The sequence below is a fragment of the Bubalus bubalis genome, chromosome 13 (assembly GCF_019923935.1).
Source record: "Bubalus bubalis isolate 160015118507 breed Murrah chromosome 13, NDDB_SH_1, whole genome shotgun sequence".
Classification (NCBI taxonomy): Eukaryota; Metazoa; Chordata; class Mammalia; order Artiodactyla; family Bovidae; genus Bubalus; species Bubalus bubalis.
In genome coordinates this window covers 22107109-22132663 of record NC_059169.1, presented here as the reverse complement: position 1 = coordinate 22132663, position 25555 = coordinate 22107109, and the positions used below count along the sequence as shown (strand labels likewise).

Sequence of the window (25555 nt, the reverse complement as noted above, 5' to 3'; positions counted from 1 at the left end):
TAGCAATGATCAATGCTGGTAGAGAATTGTGAAATTATGCTGGAGGCATTAGAAGCTTATAATAAATGCTTTTTACTTTTCAAAAATCTTGTCTATTTAAGCTAAACTAAGGTGTCTTTATTATAATTCATTTCCTTCATATCCCAGTCTGAGCTTGAACTTGAAATGTTCAGAGATTCCTAGAACATAAATGATATACTGTGGAAACATACATTGACAAAGACTTTGGTTAATTTTTTTTTTTTAATATTTACTTTTTGGATTGTCTTTCACCTTATTTTAAGGAATAATTGTTCAACTGTGGTTTCTGGAGAACTTTTTGTAAGTTTTTGTATATATCTTTCCAAAGTACTATAAGCTTCCAAAAGGCAGGAATCTTTTATCTCTTCTGTTTTTGTCTCCCCAGCCATTGGTAAGCTCAGGGCCTGGCATTCAATAGAAGCTTGTGGAAGAAATTTGGAGTAGGAAAAGTTTCTTTTATTCACATTAAGGGTTTTCATGTTTGTGTTTCTAACATAATATTAGAGTTTAGCCCCTCCATGCTGTGCTCTTCACTTTTTAATCACTACTTATTTTGAAAATAAGTTTATATTGTGTTCCAGTGAATTAAGTCTTTTCTTTCAGTACTGTAGTTCCTCGGTAGAGTATATTGATATTGTAATAATGCTGTTTCCAACAGTTAGGAAGTTTCATAATGATTCAGTTTCACTGTATGAGTTGAATAGAGACATATTTTTCAAAAAATGTTTGTTTATTTTTAATTGTGGTTTCAATCACATAACATTACATTTTCCATCTAAAACATTTTTAAAGTGTATAGCTCAGTAGCATTAGGTATATGCACATAGTTGTTCAATAGACCGCTAGAATGTTTTCATCTCGTAAAACTCAAATTCTATGCCTGTTAAACACTAGTTTTCCCTTCTTTTTACATTCTGTTTTTGTGATTTTGACTACTTTAGATACTTCATAGACAAACATTTTAAAAAAGATATATTGATACATTAGATTTTTTTTTTTTTTTTTTGGCCATACCGTGAGGCATGTGGGATCTTAGTCTCCCAACCAGGTATTGAACCCGCACTCCCTGCAGTGGAAGCATGGAGTCTTAACCAGTGGCCTACCAGGGAAGTCCTTGAACATTAGTTTTTATTTCTGCTTTTATCTATGTGAATTAGAGTCATATATGAAATCTGGGTCATGTAATACTAAGTAACATTTTCATTTTGATTTCTACACAACCAAACCAGGTACTAATTTTCTTTAAATCTGGGTCAGAAATTGCGCCTTGCTAAAGGAAAACAGTAAAACCGTGAGAGGGTCAATGAAAACATTTTCTATAATTTGTAAAGCGGTAGATACTTCTCTGAATCAAGCTGGGTTTAAGTAAGAAAAGAAGCAATATATTTTTTAAAAGTGCTTGTTACTAAAGATTGACTTTAATTTTAAAACCCTTTCTTTTCTAAGATGATTGTGGAAACCGTGTCTTCACTTTTGCGGAGAAGAATGGTCTCCCTGCATTAGTGGTTCTAAAACTCAAGTGTGTATCAGAATCACCTGGAGAGCTTCTTCATCCAGAATCCTGGGCCAAAGCTCCAGAGCTGCTGACTCAGTAGGTTAAGAGAGATACTTGAGGATTTGTCTTGTTAACAAGTCTCCCGGTGATACTGATGATGCTCTGGACCTGGGGACCACACTTTGAGAACTATTGGTCTGGAGCAGAAGTTTCTAAGATACTTTTTAAAGTAGTTGGTTGTGGTTTAGTCACTAAGTCGCTTCTGACTCTTGCGACCTCATGGACTGTAGCCCGCCAGGCTCCTCTGTCCAGAGGATTTCCCAGACAAGAATACTGGAGTGGGTTGCCATTTCCTTCTCCAGGGGATCTTCCCAACTCAGGAACTGAATCCAGGTCACCTACATTGCAGGTGGATTCATTACCGACTAAGCTATAGGTGCAGAGAGTTTTTTAAGACCTATCCAGTGGGCTTAGAAGTCATCTTTTTAGGGAGTCCTTGTTCCCTTTGCATGTGAAAGGCTCCTTGTGATACTGCCATGCAGTAGCCTCTTTAATCTGGTTTCCTTTATTTCCTAAAATTTCCTCAGTTCATTTGATTACAGAGCCATCTTTTAATTAACATCTAAACATTACCATTTTAGGGACACTCATATTCAGTTGTGTAACTTGAAAAGCACTTTTTAGAATAAAGAATGAGCAAAGTATAAGGTTTCAATGTGTGATTGAGAGTATAGGGTTATAAAATTCACCGTGAGGCAGGGCAGTGGGCTATTCATCTCTCTTTATCTTTAAAATGATTTAACTCTATTTCCTAGTGTAGAGAGGAGAAGAAAGAATTTGCTAAATCCAGTACTTTGTTTCTTTAGAGATCGTAAAGAAAGGAAATAAAAAAACTTTGTTTCCTGTATTCCAATGTTTGAGGTTTGTAACGGAAAAGTCCTATCATTAATAGTATCTTAAATGAATTGTTTGATTATGATCTGTGGTCAATTTCACAATGATAGACACACACACAAATTGGCTGAATGTATGAATATTGAAGCAAATGCCTAGCCTGACTGGATGAATTGAGAGGCATAATGATACCTACTTGAGTCTGAAATGCACCAGGTGGCCTGTGTTGGAGGGTGGTGCTAAGTCAGGGATTATCCTGTGATTCACCTGAATGCGTCTTTTCACCCCTGTGTCTGAGGTGAGACTTCTTTAACATGCTTATCATTCCCCAGAGTCCTCAGACTCTCAGGCAGAAGGATCAGAACAAAGCTCTGTCTCGAGGAAGTGTAAAGAAAGTCGCCCACTTTCTGTTCCTGCTGCCAGGAACAGGCCTAGACCAATGTTAATTCCTTAGGTAAACTTAGCATCACAGACATCCCATTCCTTGTATGCATGTGATAATCTCCTGTCTGTGGGTTTATTTTTTAAACATTGTTTTGTTGTTGTTCTTTATCTGGGACAAAATAATGGAACTGGCCCAGGGCTCTAAGAATTCCTACAAAGATGCAAAATAAACAAAATGAATAGCGACACCTAACATGACATATTGGGTATCCCCCCCATGCTTCTCTTTTTGGAATTTATACATCCCACGTGGATGAATGGTGTACATGGGTAGGCACAAAATATATACTGAAATATATACTGAATTAAAATATATGTAATATATATGGGCTTCCCAGGTGGTGCTAGTGGTAAAGAAGCTGCGTGCCAATATAAGAGACATAAGAGATGCGGATTTGATCCCTGGGTTGAGAAGTTTCCCTGGAGGAGGGCAGGGCAACCAACTCCAGTATTTTTGCCTGGAGAATCCCATGGACAGAGGAGCCTGGCAAGCTACAGTTATAGAGTTGCAAAGAGTCAGACACGACTGAAGTGACTTAGCATGCAGGCATGTAATATATGTAGTATTAATATTTTTATATTGTGCAGAATATCTAACATGATATAACCCAATCATTACTGCCAACCAGGTGGGCTCTGTTCGGGAATGCCCAGCAAAGTGTGCTTTACACATGTGACTGAGCAAATTCTCTCAGACAGATGTTATGACCCTCATTTTAACATGTAAGGAGATCCAGAAAGACTGCATAACCTGTCCATGGTCAGAACAGGTTTTGAACCAGCATTTGGTCCCCAGATTCCACATCACATATCCACTTACTAGGTGGAAAGAAGGCCAGAATACAGAAGCCTAGCATGGGGCTTATCTGGAAAACAGATTGAAGTTTTGAAAGCAGAGAAAAGATTCCTCTCTAGTTGAAAGGAATTACTAAAATATATAAGAAACAACCCTAAATAATTAGTTGTAATAGCTCAGTGTTAAATCTCACTGTACTAACTGCTGATGGTAATTTGTCAAGAAAGCGCTTTAAATGAAAAATCTTCAATATTCAGCTATTTTGAAACCACTGACTTAGAAAATTGTGCTGTTCAGTATATAGACTACAAAAAGAAAAAAAGATATGCACATTGAATTGAATTTATTCTGTATTTATTTGTTGATGCCAATGCCATCACGATACCTCTAAACTTTATAAAGGGCTTCCCTGATAGCTCAGTTGGTAAAGAATCCCTCTGCAATGCAGGAGACCCCAGTTCGATTCCTGGGTTGGGAAGATCCGCTGGAGAAGGGAAAAAGCTACTCACTCCAGTATTCTTGGTAATGAATGTGATTTTCTAAGTGGTTATCAATTCACCCAAGTGGCTAGCTTGCTTCTGTTGTTCAGTTGCCCCATCGCGTCTGACTTTGTAACCCCATGGACTGCAGCATGCCAGGCCTCCCTGTCCCTCACCATTTCCTACAAGTTACTTAAAGTTCACTTCATCCTTTGGAGACTAGCCTTTTTCGCTGCTCTCTTTTTCTCACCACAGAAAAAGGGGAAGCATCGACTATCATTTCTTGGGGACCCCAAGTGATTCTTCAGTCATCACTCCTCAAGGCAGCTCCCACGGGTTGGACAAAACGTTGAGCCTTTTGTATAGCGGTGACTCTAGAAAGTGGTTGGGGGAAGTCTGCCCATGGAAAGAGAACAGAACAGTGTCAGTGGTCCGTGTTCTGGCCTCACTGGGTCCCCAGTCTTCTCATGTCCTGTAGGCTCTCCTGTTGTGTATGACTGTGGTCTTTTCCCCAGGTTTATACTTGCATTTGAAAATGCAAACAATTCAGTGGTTTTCATCTGATGTGATTGATTGTTCTTCAGGCATTAGCTTAGTCCACATCAGCTAATGAGCTCTCTTGCTCAGTGCAGTGGAACCAATTCTGAATTTCCTCTGTGACTTTCTTCACTTTGGCTGGCAAGTGTAATGGCAGTGTGGAATTGGAGAGTCTGTGGTTTCTTGTGGGTGGGTACTGGGTGGAAAGGTTAGAAAGGTGGGTTATATAGAGCCAATCTAGCCATTCATTTTTATACGTTGATATATGTACAAATACAGTCACCCTGAGTGAAATAGAATTAACAGGAAGTGATAATATTTACTAGAAAGTTAATTTTGAATTGAGCCTTTACTCTGAACTTTTTATAACCTCTGATGGTGAAAGGTTAAGGTACATCATTTAATGGGATCAATGTTCAATAAAATGAAGAAATATTTTTAGATTGTTTTCTCCTAGGATAATCAGATTTTTAAGTTTTTTTTTTTTTTTTTTTTTGAGGAAGCATGGAAGAAACAAAAGTCCCTACTCAGAATAGGCTTATCTGTTTCCCTTGAGCTAAGGAGATAAAGCTGTGAATTTTCTGTGAAAATCATCCTCAGCATGGTGGAGAAGAAAGTTCTTAACTCAGGAGACTCTATCAGAACCATTTTGGGTGATTTTCAAACCAAAAGCATCATCTTCCATTGCCAGATTCTGATAGCCCTCTGAGACCCTATAGAGAAAGGGGCTGGGAGTGTTCTATGAAAAATTCCTCTTATGGTTCTAATTCCCCATCCTGCCCATCTCAGATGATCTAACTCATGGTTTAGAGTGAAAAAAGCTTCCAGTCAATTTTGTCTCTAGACTCTGTCCTTAAATATGCTATATGCTGCTGTTGCTAAATTGCTTCAGTCGTGTCCGACTCTGTGCAACCCCATAGATGGCAGCCCACCAGGCTCCCCTGTCCCTGGGATTCTCCAGGGAAAAACACTGGAGTGGGTTGCCATTTCCTTCTCCAATGCATGAAAGTGAAAAGTGAAAATGAAGTTGCTCAGTCGTGTCCGACTCCTAGCGACCCCATGGACTGCAGCCTACCAGGCTCCTCCATCCATGGGATTTGCCCGGCAAGAGTACTGGAGTGGGTTGCCATTGCCTTCTCCTAAATGTACTATATACTTATAGGTAAATATATCTATATGTACACTTAAATATTTGTATATACTGTTAATATACTTTATATGAATGAATGAATGAAAGAATGCATGCATGCCCAGTTGTGTCTGACTCTTTGGGACCTTATGGACTGTAGCCCACCAGATTCCTCTGTCCATGGGATTTCCCAGGCAAGAATACTGGAGTGGGTTGCTGTTTCCTTCTCCAGGGGAGCTTCCCTACCCTGGGACTGAACCTGCGTCTCCTGCATCTCCCACATTGTGGACTCTTTACCACTTGAGCCATTGGGGAAACCCTAATATACTTTGTATATATGTATAGTACTTAATATAAGTATGTATTTGAACTTGAATATACTGACTAGGGAAATTAATTTTTGCTAGACAGAAGAAATAATTTTATTTTAAAATTATAGCATAGTTTAAACATTAAAATACTTTATGCAGAAAAATTACCTGCTGCCATTCCTGTATCTCTTTCCACAGAGACAATAGTTTTAATTTTTTTGGTAATTAACTTTAAAATTTTAGATGTTTTGAATTGATTACCCACTATGGTGGAAGAGGCTTTGGTACTCTGTTTTTTTCTTAACTTTATCTGTCTCTAGCCCCAAACTAGGAAGATTTTTTGCTGTTACTGTTTTGTTTTGCTGATAGAAAATAAGCTAAAATAGAGAGAACAGTGAGATTTTTGAGATTAAGGAAAACAAAATGTTAAGAAAGGTCACACTGGGTGGCCTCAATTTTTTCCAGAAAATAAAGGACGGGTTAATCTTCCAGGGGTGAGCTGCTGTCATCTGCTATCAGTAACTCATTCCAGAGTTTGATAAATAGAAGCACTGATATAGACCAATGGAGAAGGAACAGTTGATACAAACAGATATGATGTGTGGTTTTGTTCAGAAGGATGGAATGTTAATTTTCATGATTTGCAGAGAACAAAAGAAAACAGTAAAAAGCTGGAAGGGAGAAGTCAGTAGTTTAATGCATGTGAGAAATAACGTGTGTGGTCTTTGTTCAGTTCCACTTGATCATGGGTAATTTCAAATGGTAGGTAATAAAGAACTTTCAGTTCAGTTCAGTTTAATCACTCAGTCGTATCCGACTCCTTGCAACCCCATGGACTGCAGCACACCAGGCTTTCCTGTCCATCACCAACTCTAGGAGCTTACTCAAACTCATGTCCATTGAGTTGGTGATGCCATCCAACCATCTCGTCCTGTTGTCCCCTTCTCCTTCCACCTTCAATCTTTCCTAGCATAAGGGTCTTTGCAAATGAGTCAGTTCTTCACATCAGGTGGCCAAAGTATTGGAGTTTCAGCTTCAGAATCAATCCTGCCAGTGAATATTCAGGGCTGATTTCCTTTAGGATGGACTGGTTGGATCTCCTTGCTATCCAAGGGACTCTCAAGAGTCTTCTCCAGCACCATAGTTCAAAAGCATCAGTTCTTCAGTGCTCAGCTTTCTTCACAGTCCAACTCTCACATCTCAGATCTCACATCTCACATCTAGCTTTGACTAGATGGACCTTTGTTGGCAAAGTAATATCTCTGTTTTTTAATTTGATACTTGATATAACCAACCCAATGGACATGGGTTTGTGCCAACTCAGGGAGAAAGTGGAGTGCTGCAGTTCATGGGGTCGGAAAGAGTTGGACACGACTTAGGGACTGAACAACAATGTGTCTTCATGTCTTGGCTGGTGGCTTGGTGGTGAAGAACCCTGCCAATGCAGGTATCTCAGGATATGCATTGTTGAATCCCTGGGTTGGGAAGACCTTCTGGAGGAGGAAATGGCAACCCACTCCATTATTCCTGCCAAGATAATCCCATGGACAGAGGAGCCTTGCAGACTATAGTCTCTGGGGTTGCAAAGATTTGGACACGACTGAACGATTGAGCATAGCATAAAGTGAAGTCACTCAGTCTTGTCCGATTCTTTGCAACCCCATGGGCTGTAGCCTACCAGGCTCCTCTGCCCATGGGATTTTCCAGGCAATAGTCCTGGAGTGGATTGCCATTTCCTTCTCCAGGGGATCTTCCCAACCCAGGGATCGAACCTGGGTCTCCTGCATTGTAGACAGATGCTTTACCGTCTGAGCCACCAGGGAAGTATGTCTTCATATATTTGGATAAATATGACTGCTGCTATTACATTTACCCTCTTTCTGATATTTCCTTTCATTTGATTAATATTTAATTGGTATTCCTAATGCCTATAACAAATTGGAGGAAGTCTATAGCTCAACAAATAGATTGCAGAAAGCCCACCTGCAATTTCAGATTCCTACAAAGTAGACAAAATCTCCAAAATGGATGATCAAGAATTGACAGTTGTACATTGATGTTCATATTCTCTGAAGGTAATGCTTTTTGTGTTGAATGTTCTTAGCTTACTAGCTTTGTGCATTTGAAATAACAAAGTTTAACTTCTTGCAGATGGCAAATTAAAACATATAGTTTAGTGCTTTTGTTAAGCAAGTAAGTCTGATTTTATGTTTAAAAGGGTATACTTTACAGCGGAAGAAAACAGCAAGACAGTTGAGTTTGAGTCACAGAGTAAGTCCCCCAGGGTATAGTCGCAATGCAGTTAGCAGTAATTTTAATTGGACACCCAAACTAAGCCAACCTCAAATCATGTGTATGTCTTACAAATAGGGTTTATTATGTCTTTTAAGTTCTTTTAGAGGCTTATGAAGATTTATACCAGTAGTTAGCTGCTTTGTCTGAGCTACAGAGAATATTTAATAGTTTTTATCAGGATTAATGAGCAGAAATGTCTCAACAAATGAAATTCTTTAGTATATTCATTGTAGTCATTTGACATTCTCTTTATTCACTGGCAGTAATGTTAGTAATAGGAGACACTTTTTGATGTATGGCCCTGTATTTCATATATTTGTCAGATTTCTAGTGAAATCATTATACAATGCATTTGTGTAATTAACACTTTTCTAACCTCAGATTTGTCTAAGAATCATGTAGTAAATGCATAAATCTCATGGCTATTTTAACATATAATGTAATAAAAACATTCACTCCATTTTACTAATAAATACTTGGCAAGTACCTCTTACACGCCAAGTGCTGGAGATGCAAGGCTGAGCAAAATTGAGCTTCGTGAAGCTTATGACATAGAGAAATAAAACACTACTGAAATGAATGTATGAGTATAAATTACAGTAATACTGTCCCAGAGAAGTAGAGGATGGTGCAGTGTCTTTACTGAGGAACATTGTCTGGTCTGGGAAGTGAGGAAAGACTTGTGAAAGTAAATGTCTGGACTCAGCTGAAGGTTTGAGTAGGTGTTTACTAAAGATGGAATAAGAGGAAACCTTCCAATGAAAAGGAATAGCAGCTTCGGAGGCTCTGAGGTCTCTTTAAGGAAATGAATGGATTCCATGGATTGTACAGGGAGAGATTCAAGACCAGTGGGTCAGGTGAGTTATGTTAAGGATTCGGTCTTTATCTTTGGATAAGTACATGCTTATTGCAAAGAATTTTGTAACTGTTATACAGAGAAGAAAATTAAGATCACTGATAATCCCATCACCCATAGCCTCTTAACCTTAATATTTTTTTAAATTAAAATTTTATGTATCAATTATACTTCAGTAACCCTAGAAAAGAGTCAGACATGAATGAGCGACTGAACTGAACTGAACTGAACCCTAGAAAAAGTTTAAAAGTTATTGATTTGAAAAAAAAAATTCCTTCCAGTTATTTATAGATAAAAATAAAGGTGTAAACATTGACTTTTCTTGAAGTAGTTATACAATCCTTATTACTATGCTATATTACTAATATTTGGAATAGGAAATAATTTCATAAGCTAAGCAATGATATTTTTGCATACTGTAGCCTTAGTTTGCAACTAAACTGTAAATCATGGTTCTGTTTATATCTTTAACATACTTTGGCTCAGACGGTAAAGCGTCTGCCTGCAATGTGGGAGACCCTGGTTCCCTGGGTCAGGAAGATCCCCTGGAGAAGGAAATGGCAACCCACCCAGTACTCTTGCTTGGAAAATTCCATGGACGGAGGAACCTTGTAGACTACAGTGTACGGGTTCGCCAAGAGTTGGACACGACTGAGCGACTTCACTTCACTTCACTCTGTTGTTAGAAAATCAATATCTATAATTAGTTTTGCCATCAAAATTGAGAAATTATCTTCTGGGGGATGTGTATGTATGTATATAGATGAGGTGTGTATATATGTGTGCATGTTTGTGTGTGAACACAAACACAAGCGTGTTTGATGATAAGTAGAGGAAAGTAGCAATAATGACATCCTTTAAAACCCTGATTAAAAAGTTGCAAAGCTTGGGTTGGTTCTTTCTAGGCCATATCAAAAAATGTGAAAATTACTACCTTTAAGGACATTTAAAAACTTGTTGAAGTATAGATATATCTCCTTTAGTATTATCAGTGTAAATGCATACTACATAAATCAAACCTATATGAGAAAGGTAAAAATGTTAGGAGACAACAGGTATGTTTGAAGGTACCAAAAGTTGGCAGCTTGGAGAGGGCAGAAAATTGTACACAGAAGACCCATCAGGGAAGCAGACATAGCCCTAAAAAATAGAGGCACAGAACACAAAGGACATCTCAAGTCAGTGATTCTGTACACTCAGAGAGGCAGTCCCAACACCGTCGGAGGTCGAACAAAGCTCAGAGGATATTGGAATCTTCTAAATCCTGGTCCTCAAGAGGCTGTTCATGATGCCAGTTACCGATATCTCTTGTAATATTTTTTTCCCTCACAAATTGGAGAAGGCTGGCCTTCCTTCCCTGCCTTCCAAGCACGTGGGTAGTTGTGGTGAAAGCTGGGTTATATTGATACTTTCTTCCTCTCTTTCTCCCTCCCTGCCTCTCTCCCTCCCTTCCTTCTTTCCTCCTTCCTAATACTTAGTGTTTAGTGATATAAAATAAGCTGAATTATAACTTAATAATATGATCTAGGTAATTAAAAAGTCACCATGAGAATGTAAAATAATTCCATGAGGCTATTTTGGCCAAAAGGGAGCCAGTGACATAAAAGGCAGAGGCCTTTGCACCCCTTCGGGGGTGGGGGTTGGGAGACTGGTTCAAGGTTGAGGCTGAACCTCCCAGAAAGCCTCCCTGTCTGGTGTCTCTCCTCACCCAGCAAACTAGCCAGCAGCTCTTCCAGCTCTTTTCTCACTCTTAAAAAAGCCAGTGTGTAAGGAAAGGCCTGGTCATTCATCTGTTACTGAGTATGCATCTTTTCATCTTGAAGAACATTATCATCACCTCAACATAATCTAAAGATATGACAGAGGAAATATGGAATTGAGTAATAATTAGGAATGTGGCACATGTTGCTTATATAAAACACATCAAACTATTTTTCAAATATTAAAAGGTGTAATCAAGTCTGCAACACATTTCGGTAATGATATTTCCTGTAACTTTTACCCATACGCATTATAAGGAAAATGATATCCATATGTTTGATTCACTTGCACAGTTCATTAAAGGGTGTATTTAAAGGACTCTTTGATAATGCTTTGAAAGTTTCTTCTCATTTAAAAATAATACATTTTTAAGGATAGGATTTTTTTTTAAAGTTTTCCTATAATTTGAATTTTGTTCAGATATCCCTATGGGAAAAACTCTTCAGTGATGGCAACTGAATACCATCATCATGATTTGGTCTTAAGCAATCTCTTGAATTTATTGCATTTTATTAAACTATCATTAAGTATCATCAATTTTGATTTTAAGTAAAATTTTCAGAAATGCCCTCCTTCATAAAATGCATCTGTAAATTATTTGGAATAAGCTGTTTGGTATCAGAGATTCTCATATGCCCATACTTTGAAGCTGCCAAGTAATACTACTTGTAAAATTGAAATAATTACAAAGGATAATTAGTAGAAACATATTCAAAATAAGACAGTCACATCATTTGATGCTGATCCTTCTCAAAAAATATTGAGCAGGAAAAACTTTAGAAATCTGTGTACTCTCTCTTCATTTCAAGTGTGGATATTTTTAAGGCTGAAGTAACGTGATCAAATAAACTATGAGCAGTATTCTGTATCAACTGTAATTTAACACATCTGTCCAGAGGAGTAGTGAATAATGAATTGCATTAATCAATCCAGATAAAAGAGATTTAATTAACATTAATATCTCCTCTAAATCTCAAAAAAAACTTTCTTTTTCGTTTTGCTAATCAAGGGTTCTAATCTAGGGATTCTGTGAAGATGATGAAAGAATCTCTTTGGGACAGATTTTATTTCAGACATTTGAGGTATTTAGTATATGGATAACATGAAAATTTTCACTGGTTTTCCTAAAAAGGGCCTTCATAAAATTAAAAAAAAAAGTTAGTATCAACACTATACAATGGCATTTACCTTAAGAATAGTCTTTTATAATAGCATCTGATATCACAAATTGTTTTATATGGATTAAAAATGCTTTGGTGAATTTTAAACAATATGTATATGAAAAATGAAGAATAGAAGATTTGATGTCTGATCTCCGTTTTCTGTAGGCTTCTTTTTTTCCCCCATGCACAGAAGCTCAGCACTAAATACCTAGCCTGCTAAGGTGATCGATGGTTCTAGAGGTGATTTCCACAAAGTGTGGTTAAACCACCTGATGGACAAATGTTAATCTTCATACAGCCTGTATAGAACAGTCTGTAACCGCAAGCCAGTTATGCTGATGAAATAAGCAACAGAGAGCTGTGTTGCTGAGGACACTAAAGTGAGAATCTGAACACGGCCTTCTGACTATTTGGACTTTCTCATTTTGGTCTAAAATGGAAAATAAAAAATGTCAAGGTTGGAGTGATAATCTTCCCAGATAGCAATGTTGTTATATGATTTTGCTCAGTAGATTTGTTTGTACTATGTTGAAATCCTAGTGTAATGAATACCAGTAGCTTTAATAATGCTCACAGCACAACATCTTCCATACAGAACAACAGGTGACAAGGGGAGGAGCCCTTGCCCGGGCAGCACAATGCTTGAGTCCCCTTCTATCCCAAGTCATTGAATCTTTCTTCATGTCAGTATTCCCATTTGTAAAACGCAGTTAGTAATATCTACCTTGAAACTCAAACACTTTCAAAATATGAGGAAACATTGAAAGATACCATGAAGATATAAGAATGTCATGAAACTGATTATTTTTAACACACTGACAACCAAAGGGTGAAATAAACAAATTTATAAGTATTTTTAGGAAGGTAATGATCCTTTTTTAGAAATAAAAATGATGTGCACTCTCTGTGTATAGTACATATGTATTTATACGCCTGAATTACTAACAGCTGGATACAGATAAAAATCTGTATCCATATATCCACTTACAGAGATAAAAACCTATATGTATATGGAAAACTACACTCTGTTGATTAAACTTGTATGCAGAATTCTGCTTTTCAATTTAGGTGAGCAGATTCTATAAACAGAGTCCAGGCAGATTTTATTTGGTACTTTCGAGCCATTTCAAATTGATGTGAATTCCAATCTATATAAAAGGATTTGTTTATGTGGACAGCTTTCATTGCTTTCAGGATCAAGAGGTGAGCAGCACAGTCTGAAAATAAATATTGACGTTTCTTTTACGTTTTCTGAATCTGTCATTTTGGTTGGTCATGCAACACTGGTATTTCATGAAAAAAAATAGCACCTCTTTTGGAAGATATCATTTGTTGTCATGTGGACTCACAAAGTAAAGAAACGTCTATTTAGAACTAAGCATCATCATTTGGAAGTGTACTTAGCAAGAAGCTGACTGTAGTAGGGTTTCTGGAGTCAGTACGTGGGTTCCCTCATTTTTGTTTCATAGAGTTTGGTCTGGACTCTAAATGAAGTGGGATGGTCAGTGTAACAGACTTGGCGATCATGCAGAACCATTTGCCGATTTGATAAGATCCAGGTGCAAATTTGTCAAGTCATCTAAATGCTTCCCCCTAATAAGGAGTATTTCTATGTGACTTATTTTAAACCACAAAAATGAAAAGGGCAGGCAATGGCTGCTGGGTTGAAATCAAAGGAAAGTAACATAAATGAACAAGCGAATTGAGATATAATCTTGTACACCCGGCACCATAAATTAAAAGCTATTTCCACAATCTGTCCAGGAGTTCAGAAATAATCTGCACTGTGCAACCATTAGCTAATACATTCCTATTTTTCTTTTTAATGGTGAGGGGAAAAATGGAGACAATAAAGCTAGTAAATTGGTTCATTTTAGAGTAATCAAACAATTTGATTGAAATCTCAGTGATACTATCTCTGTGGCTACTCAGGAAATTGTTTACAAATAATGGTCTATGATTGTCTAATTTTCAAAGCAACATAGATTGGTAGAATCTATTCTCACAACCCGTCGCTGGAATTATCATTGCCCAGTCTGACTAAATGCATCTTACACCAGACTTCTGTGCGTAGACCTACTACCCACTGCTGTGAAAATTAGTATAACTTTGATGAGTCATTTGTTCCAACCTTCAACAGAAATAAAACTTCTGGGAACCACACTGATCTCATAACTTTATCCCCATACAGGATATGGTTTTAGATTTATAACTTAGCTGTGAAGAATCGGCTTACTTATGTAAACAAAATGTCTTTACGAAAAGTGTGAAGGTTTGCGTAAGAGTAGTCTTTATTTTAAACCATGAACCCAGTAGCATGGTCATAATTATGGATGTATTGATTAATGTTCCGTGATGGTGATTTTTAAAATTTGTACATTTTTTTTGTGACCTGAAATACTAATTGTGGCCAAACACTTGAGTAAAAAACCAATCAAAGTTTTGAGAAAATTATTGAGAACTGTAACTCAATAGAATTACAACTCTATTGAGAAAATTAATTAGGAACCACTATTTAAAATTAGATACATGATGGCTGATGTGAATGCTAACAAAGTATTACATTGATATAGATTGAAGCCAGTTAGGTTGACAATGGACTCAGGGATTATAAGCTTTTAGAGTCAAGAGTCTGGCAATTTCTGTTTTATCCATATATTGGTTGCCAGACCTCTGCCTTGGAAATCTGACCTGTGAGGTTGTTATCTGTGTCTTAGTGCTGACAATATCAGTTGAGTGACCGACCATTGACTCTACTTAGAAAATGCCATTGTCTATCATATGATATCACTTATATGTGGAATCTAGAAAAATGATACAGAACAGAAGTAGACTCATAGACATAGAAAAACTAACAGTTACTGAAGGGGAGAAGTTGGAGATGTCTAAATTAGGAATTTGGATTCATACACTATTATATGTAAAATAGGTGAACAATAAGATCCTATTATACAGCACATTGGAGAAGGAAATGGCAACCCACTCCAGTATTCTTGCCTGGAGAATCCCAGGGACGGCGGAGCCTGGTGGGCGTCTGTGGGGTCACACAGAATCGGACACGACTGAAGCGACTTAGCATCCAGCACCGTAAACTGTTTTAAATATCTTGTCATAACCTATAATGGATAAGAACCTGAAAAGGTGTGTCTGTGTGTTCAGTCAGTTTGCTGTGCAACCTGAAACATTTTAAGTCAATTATACTTCAGTAAAAAATTTAAAAAAATACACCACTCTGTGGCAGAATCTAGATTTTGGTGGAGGTTTTGTGTGTGGCGACAGAAGATATAAAAACACCGTCTGTACTTTTTCCTCATTTTTGCTGTGAGCCTGAAACTGCTCTAAAAATAAATGTTATTAATTTAAAAACTGTCATCGTGTCTTGATTTCAATTTGGTTTTCTATATATAACCCTCAACAGACAATTCTTGATTGGTTTCTTTACCCAAATGGTACCAATAGTACCATATATACTTAGTGAGTTTCTGAACAAAATATGTTAAGCTAAGTAAAACTGGGCCTTTCTAATTTTCATTCTACAGTTCAACCCAGTTGCTAGATAGTTCTGATTCTTGGAGTCTTAGGACAATTTCTTTGTTTTATATATTATTTATTTTATGCGTTATATGACTCCTTTATATTATACTTTACTTCTTTGTCATTAGGCCATGGGAAATTATACTCTTCATTACCTGAACATTTTAGTCTCCCTTGCATTTTATCAGTTCTGTCCAGCCGCCATTTCATTTTTAGAATATTGTCCCTATAGCAAAAATATTAAGAATGAACTTATTTTCCATAACTTACCTGTCAAGTTTACATTAGTATGAACAACACCCTAACATCCGTGTCACAAACAACATCAGTAAAATGTGGAATTGTATTTCCCATACAAAGAGATTTCATCTTGTGAAAGACAGTATGTTTTAGTTTATCTCCTGCCCAACATTTGTTAGTAAGATACTGGAAAGAAAGGACAATGGTAATATTTTCAGGGTACCACAAAAAATACAAAAGTTAAAATGCTGCAAATATTAAATATTGTAATATACTTTTATTAGTTCAATTTAGGAATGCTAATCCTTAAATTTGGAGAAGGAGATGGCAACCCACTCCAGTATTCTTGCCTGGAGAATCCCAGGGACAGAGGAGCCTAATGGGCTGCCATCTATGGGGTCGCACAGAGTCGGACATGACTGAAGCGACTTAGCAGCAGTAGCAGCAGCAGCAATCCTTAAATAGGACTTCCCTGGTGACTCAGATGTAACATGGGTTTGATCCTTGGGTCAGTAGGATCCCTTGAAGAAAATAATGGGTACCCACTCCAGTATTCTTGCCTGGGAAATCCCATGGACAGAGGAGCCTGGAGGGCTACTGTCCATGGGGTTGCAAAGAGTTGAACATGACTGAATGACACACACACACACTCACACACACACATACATACACACACACACAGTTCTTAAACATGACTGACAATACTTAGTGGTGATCACTAAGCTAGAAGGCAGTTTTGTTATTCTAAGGCACTTTGAAGCAAATTTGCCAATAGCTAACTATTAGTTTTATTGTATTTGGGTTTATTTTTTGGCTTGTTTGTTGGGGGAAAATGAAAATGGAGATGTCCTGTGCCCTAAAAATGATGCTCTCCAGTGGGTGGAGAGCATCCACCCGCTCATGTGAGGCATAACTTCTAGCTCACGTGAGCGCTTCTACGAAGACTCATGATTTGGTGTCCTGCTCAAGGCGCAGCTCCTCTTTCATGAAAAGCCTTTTCCAGGGAAAGATGCTTTTTGAGAGTTGAGGGGAGTGCCCACATTTTGAGAAAAGGAATAGCGTTTTTGAAAGGGACAAATATTTTTGAAGGAAAGATACTGAACAAAGTATAGTTTAGTAATATGTTAGAGTATGTAAGACAGCCCACATAATGACATTTTTACAATAATATGATACTCGGAGAAATAGGCTCATAAATATTCATAGTCTTTCCAAGACATGATAGGTATTGCATACCTGTATACTTGGGCTTCCCTGGTGGCTCAGATGATAAACAATCTGCCTGCCATGCAGGACACCCAGGTTTGCTCCCTGGGTTGAGAAGATCCTGGAGAAGGGAATGGCAACCACTCCAGTATTCTTGCCTGGAGAATTCCATGAACAGAGGAACCTGGCAGGCTACAGTCCATGGGGTCACAAAGAGTCAGACACGACTGAGCGACTAATACACACATATGCACACATACCTGTATACTTGGGTCAAGCAGAGTAAACATACATAGAATAAATGATAAGTAATACAATGTATGCAGAGTGTACTGATGTGTCTATAATAGAAGTGAATCCCCACTTTTTGGACAGTTAATTTACTTTTAGTGATTAAAATGCATGGTTAATTTAAGTATATAATTACCATGGTGCTTCTACATTTAGCAAAATACTTAGATTTTTTAAATACCCATATTCCTTTTGTATTAAATATATTGTATTTAAATCCTTAGCAGAGGTCTGTTTCTACAGTTCACCATAAACCAGAAGATACTCTAGAAAATAATGTGTACTGGGTTAATAAAGGCTTATTGCCTCACTGAGAAGTGAGGCTGGCTAAAGACATATTGTTCTTGGCCTCTCTGTCTAGGTATTCGAAATGCTTAGCCTTTGTATCTCAATATTAGAAATATTTAGGAATTTTTAAAAAAATCAATAATTATATCTCTTTATCTAACTTTTGAAAAATAACTTAATATATTATTTGGGAAACCTTTGGCAGTTCCAGTAAATGAAAATCCAGGAAAAAAATGTACCTTTATAGGAGAGGTTTTTTTTTTTTTTTTTCCAGAAATAAATCTTATATCTATATTTCTGAGTCAGAACTGTTACTTGAAGCTTCAGTATATTTTTAAGGGTGTGGAGTACTCAGACATAAAATCAGAGTTGAGGGGTTGAGCTTGAGTGGTCTTGAACCTGTCATTGATAAAAGTAATATAATTATTTGAGTAAGGAACATTACACACCCCATGGTTTATGTAATAGGAAAATGAAAGTGAAAGTTGCTCAGTCTTGTCTGAATCTTTGTGACCCCATGGGCAATAAAGTCCATGGAATTCTCCAGGCCAGAATACTGGAGTGGGTAGCCTTTCCCTTCTCCAGGGGATCTTCCCACCCCAGGGATTAAACCCAGGTCTCCTGCATTGCAGGCGGATTCTTTACCAGTTGAGCCACAAGGGAAGCCCTATGAGAGTCGCTTAGTTGCGTCCGACTCTTTGTGACCTCTTGAACTATACAGTCCATGGAATTCTCCAGGCCAGAATACTGGAGTGGGTAGCCTTTCCCTTCTCCAGGGGATCTTCCCAACCCAGGTATTAAACCCAGGTCTTCAACATTGCACACAGATTCTTTACCAGCTGAGTCACAAGTGAAGCCCATATATATATAATAGGGACCAGTATTATTTGTTGCATTGAGACACAATCATTCACACCGAATAGCACACTATTCTTTTGTTTTCCTTTTTTGTCTGTGTCTCCTATTATTTGTTACTTAGTTAATTAGCACGCGTAGTTCTCATAACGTATTCACTCATGAGTTGAGAACGTGAGTTTTTCAGCTTCATTCCCCTCTGGATAGCTGACCTAGAAGTGCAGAGGAGACAAAAAGATTGTTCATTTCTTTTGCCATCTTGTTTCTGCCCCTCTCTGAAAAAGTCATAGGTTCCCTAATAATGAACATTTCCCTTTTATACCACAAATGCCTTCTAGTATTTACCACTTAGAAAAATATCTAAGGAGGAGAATAAAATGATTTTTGCTGTTAACAAATTGAAAGAAAATAATTTTAACCATGAAATTAAATCAATGAAACCAGTTTCAGTACAAGCCACTGTTTTTTATGTTTGTGGGTAAAGGAGAGCAGTGTGGGATATGATTTCAGCTCTCATGGAAGCTTGGTGCTTAGTGGAGGAACAGATGCAAATAAAGTCAGAAAACATGAACAAAATTTGAATGGAAAGTGATAACTAAAATGACTTCCATGTATTCTATATGAATTTTATTGAACGTGTGAGCTATTTTGGTCCACATGTCATAGTGCTTAAGAATTTGACTCCGGTGCCTGTGGTCAAGGTTAGACTCCCAGAACTGCCACTCTTGTCTGCTTGGCTAGATTGTTCTCTTGTGATGGTGAAAGCATGTGAAGCCCTTAGCACAGAGCCTGGCACAGAATAGGCCCTCATTGCATTTTCTCTATTAATTTTAGTTTGCAATTTCAGGCGGCTATTTTTAAGGGTGCTATATGCCAATGTCACTTGTAGAAAATTTGTAAAACCTAGCTTCATTTCTGGCACAATTACTTTTTTTTAAAGTTATAAATTTTGTGTAATTAGCGGTATCAACCAGAAGAGATCAAGTACTGTTCTTCAGGGTCTCAATTAATCGTGTGAGCAGTGATTCTCCAAGCAGATATTGCATCATACATGTCCAACAGCCTCTTATAGTATTCAGAATTAATAAAGCAGTGAAGACATTAATCAGGGATGGTATCTAGCTGATTTGCATAAATTAATTAACATCAACAGCTACACCGAGCTGCAGCATAGCCGCACCTGGGAAAACCATCATTCCCAATGAAATGAGGTAGTGAGCCTGCAGAGAGGAGAGGGATTCTATCTCCTAGTAAGCACCAAGGTCACCATTTACATAACGCCAGTGACAACGTGGAGCCAATTCATTATAATGCATAGCTCTAAAGCAGGGGCACAGCCAGGAAAGTGTAGTGATTGCAAAGCCTTTTAGTGATACCATTAATAACTCTTCAGGTGGTTATATTTTAGCAATGTATTGAGGTTCTGTGTCTTAACGCTGTAATACTGAAAGTGAGTATTCATATTTATTTAGTTTTGCTTTATTATTTGTAAACTCGGCAAGTTCTTTTTGTAAATTGAGGTATAAGAATAAGAGGGAGGGCAGCAGGGGAGAGAATATAGAGACCAACTCTTAGCTCCAAATTTCTAGAAAATCAGAGAAAATCTTTACTTGCTTACATTCTTATTTTCCATGTCAAGAGCTCAAACCCACGTCTCTTGCATCTCCAGCATTGGCAGGCAAATTCTTTACCACTTGCGCCACCCAGGAAGTCCCTATGTCAAGATCAACCCTGTTCAGTTGGCAAACATTACGTTATTCTCTGGAGAAGGAAATGGGATCCCACTCCAGTGTTCTTGCCTGGAGAATCTCATGGACAGAGGAGCCTGATAGGCTACAGATCATGGGGTCACAAAGAGTCGGACGTGACTTAAGTGACTTAGCACGCACGCAGCTTATTCTCAGCTTCACTCATTCATTCATTCACTAACCCAACAAATGTTACTGCAAGCCACACTAGCCAACTGTTACTGTCTTGGGTGGTGTGATGCAAAACTGAAGAGTCGTGATTTCAAAGAGCCCCGAGTCTGCAGTTTGGTGCTGTATGTAGACAAATATGGTTTTTCCAGTAGTCATGTATGGATGTGAGAGTTGGACTATAAAGAAAGCTGAGTGCTGAAGAATTGATGCTTTTGAACTGCGGTGTTGGAAAAAACTCTTGAGAGTTCCTTGGACTGCAAGGAGATCCAATAAGTCTATTCTAAAGGAAATCAGTCCTGAATATTCATTGGAAGAACTGATGCTGAAGCTGAAACTCCAATACTTTGGCCACCTGATGCAAAGAATGGACTCATTGGAAAAGATCCTGATGCTGGGAAGGATTGAAGGTGGGAGAAGGGGATGACAGAGGATGAGATGGTTGGATGGCATCATTGATGTGATGGACATGAGTTTGAGTAAACTCTGGGAGTTGGTGATGGGTAGGGAGGTCTGGCGTGCTGCAGCCCATGGGGTCACAAAGAGTCAGACACAACTGAGTGACTGAACTGAACTGTAGATAAATAATCACAGTTTACCAGTTTATATGCTACAGTGGTGATGGTTGGAAACGTGTCACTGGTCCTCTTGAAGGGACCTTGAGAAGGTTTCACAGAGAAAGCACAATCTGGAATGACTAATATATGTCATTCTACAAAGAACTTTCTAGAGAGTGGAAACAGCATGTTACTCTTCATAGTTTCTAGAGGTCTCTTTGTGACTTTGCTAAGCTGAGCTTGGTGTCCTTGTTGATATTAGTTAATCTATGCAGCTTGTATTGGTGAGGGATGAGGAAGGGCAAGAGGAAGTGTAGAAGGGGGTATGTTGCCTCTTTCACAGCCTTGAATAAGTTGCACTCACTTCTCACTGGCAGAGCTGGAGAACTGACTTATTTAACCTTATTGCTGTCAGCTCCAGGGGTCATGACTTCTTAGGGCTCATGGATAGCTGGGAGATTGTTACAATAATGATTCCTCCTTCCCCAGCACAATTGCAGTCTTAGGGAGAAAAAGATCCCGAGACATGCCATGGCCAGTGAACATCCTTCTTTGGCCAGTTGGGATGGTTCTTCTAGCCATGTCCAAAACCAACTAGGATCTCCCTTGATGTCTACAGAGGGTAGCCATTTTTGGAGCATCACATTAATATTAGTCCTAATAGATTGTTCAGTTGACAAGGTGACTAGAGCGAGCTTTCTAGGGTAATGAACAAGATAATCTTTGCAGTTTTAACATCCCTGCCAAGCTTCCTCTTATGAACTTGTGAACTTTAGTCACACAAAAATAAAATAAAATTTATTCAGACTTCTGAAAAGAAGATCAAAATTAGGTCACTGTATATTTTCCTCTGTCTGTGAGTACAGAAAGTGTTAGCAAAGTGTTATGAAGGCCTGTTTATAGATGGGAATGGGATGTGGGAATGCTGTGGGAACACTTTCTTTTCTAGCTAATGGGATGTTACTATTTTAAGTATTAAATTCTAAAATGTGTGGGATCTGGTATGTTTCCTGCCTGAGATAGTGTGTATTAATTGACTTCAATCTTTTTGATTGTAAAAGTCTTTAATTTGTAGTGATAAAGATGAAAAAGCACATGGTCCATCTATTTCTGGAATGCCATTCAAGTGATCTGGTTACCCTTTGACTCTATTTCCTTCTTCAGGGGACTTCCATATGGACTGGAGCCCATTTCTCAATCTCTTGATGTTCTTTAAGAATAACACTTCATATTCAGTGAGGATTTTCAGTTAAGGTAAATGATGGGTTTTATATACAAAAAAGGACTTGCAAATATGGAGGAAATGATTGAAAGAGATTGCAGAATACACAATGCAAGAGGAGGTGTTTTTTGGGACTTATTCAGAGGAGAGAAAATACTACCATCAATAAAACTCTGTCATAGGACTTAAATCCAGGATATGACTAAGGGTAATGGGGCTACAAAGCGTTAGTCATTGCAACCAGTGTGAGACTTACAAAGAATTCCTGCTGGCATGTCTGATGGCAGTTGACAGTTGGTAGCCTCAACTTTAGGCACTCTTCTCGGCTTTCACAACACCCTTCTCACAACTTCTCTAGAAAATCTCTATAGAACCTTTCCCTTTCCCTTTCTCACAACTCCCTCTAGAAAATCTCTATAGAACCTGGTCTTGCTTTCTATGGCTTTTCTCTGGTGCAAAGAATCTCTGGCACCATCCTTAGACTTCTACATGGAGTTAAGTTTCCTGTAGTTTGGACTGTATTTTGGAGAATATAGGAACTTTAAAGGATAATTCTGATACTTGTTAAAACAGCAAGACAGATTTTATTAGAACTACATAGTAGAGAGAGTCTTAGGTATAAAACTAAGCTCAACTCCAAGTACAGCAAAGACAGATTGTGAAGCTAATGGGCAGAGTGAGGGGGTTAGTGGATGGAAATTTACTAAGAGGAACTTGATTAGATATCAGGGATGGGTGGCAGATTTCTGCTACACTGAGCTCAGCAGGCCAAGGACAAGGCTACTGTAGAAGAGGGCTCGAAAGAAACGACTAAAGCTTGGTCAAGGAGGAGTCTCTGGCATTCCAGAGAGGCTCTGTTTTCTCTGTTTTGGCAACTTACCTTTGTGCTGGCTGAGAACTTCTCACCCCAGCTCTTCATTCCATTCTTAAGCCTCTATTTCTGATCTTGAGATCCTTGAAACCCACAATAGCATCAGTCCCAACTTCCTACTGAAGAGGATGGGGTTGAAGTAGATGATGGGGACCAGGATTTAGATAATTTACAGCAGTGGTCCTTAACATGACTGTTCATTAGGAACATCTGGGGACACTTGAATGCAACCAGTCAACAAATGCAAAACAATGAAACTCTATCTGGCTTCACAGAAGGCCAATGAAGTGTGAATCTCTGGAGCTGGGTCCAGGCATTGGTATTTCATGTCAAGCTTCTCTTGATTCTGATGAACAGCTTGGGCCGAGAACCAAACCCAGTCAGCATCTGGTGGGAATCTCAGTTTGCTGTCATTTTGGGACCCTGACTGGTTATGTTAGAAAAGTTAAGAGGAGAAACTGTCCCCAAATTAATGAGGACACTCTGTTAGATCACTTATTCCTTCTGGGCTTGGGGCTGCTGCTCTGCCAAGTAAAGTCTTAGTTTGTAAACCTATGGTTGACTGTAGCATTAATCACGTCCCTAAACTTTTAGAGGAGGGAGCAGAACATAAAATTGTGTATCTCGTGTATATTGTAGGTCATGTGAGCTCATTGATGCATATCATTTAATTTAATCTTCATGACAATCTTGAGAGGCATGATTATTCTTCATTCATTATTATTGGAATTCTTTATTATTATTGGAAGGGTTAAGTGATTTCCTCAAGGTGAGAAAATTAGTGAGGGAGCTGACACCCTCTCTTCCTAATGTCCAAAGCCATGAAGATGGAGTATTAAGTCTCTTATTTCTTGTATATCATTTGATTCTAAATGAGTATGTCTTTTTTACATATTTCTTTTTTCTTCTTGTCACGTTATCTTACATTAGGGTCCACAGATGTGTTATGGATGACTTAACAACTTTATTTTTCTAAACTTTTTATATTGCATTTCGTATAGAAAAGCACTCCAGATTTGATTTTAGTTTTCTCATATTTCCTAAATGACTTTATCAAGCAATCTACTTTCCAGATTTGTTTTTATTTTTCTCATATTTTTCTAAATGTGCTTATCAAGCAATCAACTTTCTGCTTCCCATATGCACTGAACTATATTAGAAAATAAAATATTAAAACCAAAGAGCAGAAAGTAGAGATCACTAAAAGATTAAGATAGTCATAAATGTGCTCATTTCCTATATAAATGAATGGAAGGCTAGTATATTCAGTTCAAACGATGTTTATAATATTAATATAGGATTTATAGCAACCTTCATAGTACATAACAAATTAATGCAGGTGGGTATTGAACAGTCTCATTTCAATATAGAGTTATTGCATATCTCTATATGCAATATAAAAACCATATAGTCTTTATTTTATAAAAAGCTGAAATGTAGAAACTAATGATCAAGAGTTCAGTATGTAATGAAAAGTGATGATGAAAGTAAATGCTGAATTTCAAAGGTTTTGCTATTACAGTGACCTACATTTTGGGGAGGTGGTTTCTGATGTTTATGAGTGGGAAAATTCTATTTATTAGCCAGTATATAATTAAAATAGGGCCACCTTGGTTTACTCATTGTTAAGCTGGGCTTTCAATATATTCAGACAAATCTTTTATTTAACTGCTTGATGAATCTAATGACTTTTTTTGCAAAAGATTTCAGAGAGGAAAATGGAATATAATGACTCTAAATTTTAAGAGGAAAAGTAAACATTTAATACTTTACCGTAGGAAATGAAGTTGTTAAATATTTCATATAATTGATTGATCTAAGATTTCACTTCAAATAGGTCCTGTCTCCAAGAGAATCATATGAAACTATCTGATATTTTAAAACAACTTCATTTACTTAACATTCTAGGGAAGCTAAATTCACTGAATCATGTGATTAAAAGGAATCTTGTCCAGTCATTTTGTCTATCCATCTTTTTGAAGCTGCACATCAAAAGCATGCCATACGTTTGAGAAGTTATTATTTGTGATCCAATAGGACTGGGTTCTTAATACATTTTCCACAGTGCATATTTGTTTTTCTTTTTAAATATGATGCCCTCTACCAGAATTGAAGTTTGAAAAGAGCAGGGAGCATGTTCTATCTTTGCATCCTTAGTGCTTATACTGGAGCTTAGAAGAGCAATAAATGAAATTGAGAAGATCAGTGGAGCTTAGAAATTCAGTAAATCCTTTTGAATTTTGATTTCTCTTTTAAAATATTGCCAGTAAAAGAGATCTTCTAGCTTCCCTTGGTAATCAGTTGTAGAATTTTGCCTATTGTGTGCTGGTCACGTGTGGTTTAGTCGCTAAGTCGTGTTTGACTCTGTGACCCCAGGGACTATAGCCCACCAGG

General features: G+C 37.8%; 1 protein-coding gene and 1 non-coding gene across 2 annotated transcripts in view; one reads left to right on the top strand and one right to left on the bottom strand.

The window, feature by feature from the left end:
* GPC6 (glypican 6) overlaps window positions 1–25555 on the top strand; it is a 1252059-nt gene that overhangs the window by 40665 nt on the left and 1185839 nt on the right. The window lies entirely within an intron of this gene.
* Window positions 7858–7929, bottom strand: TRNAC-ACA. Its single transcript has one exon. It is a non-coding gene; the product is annotated as a tRNA-Cys (tRNA).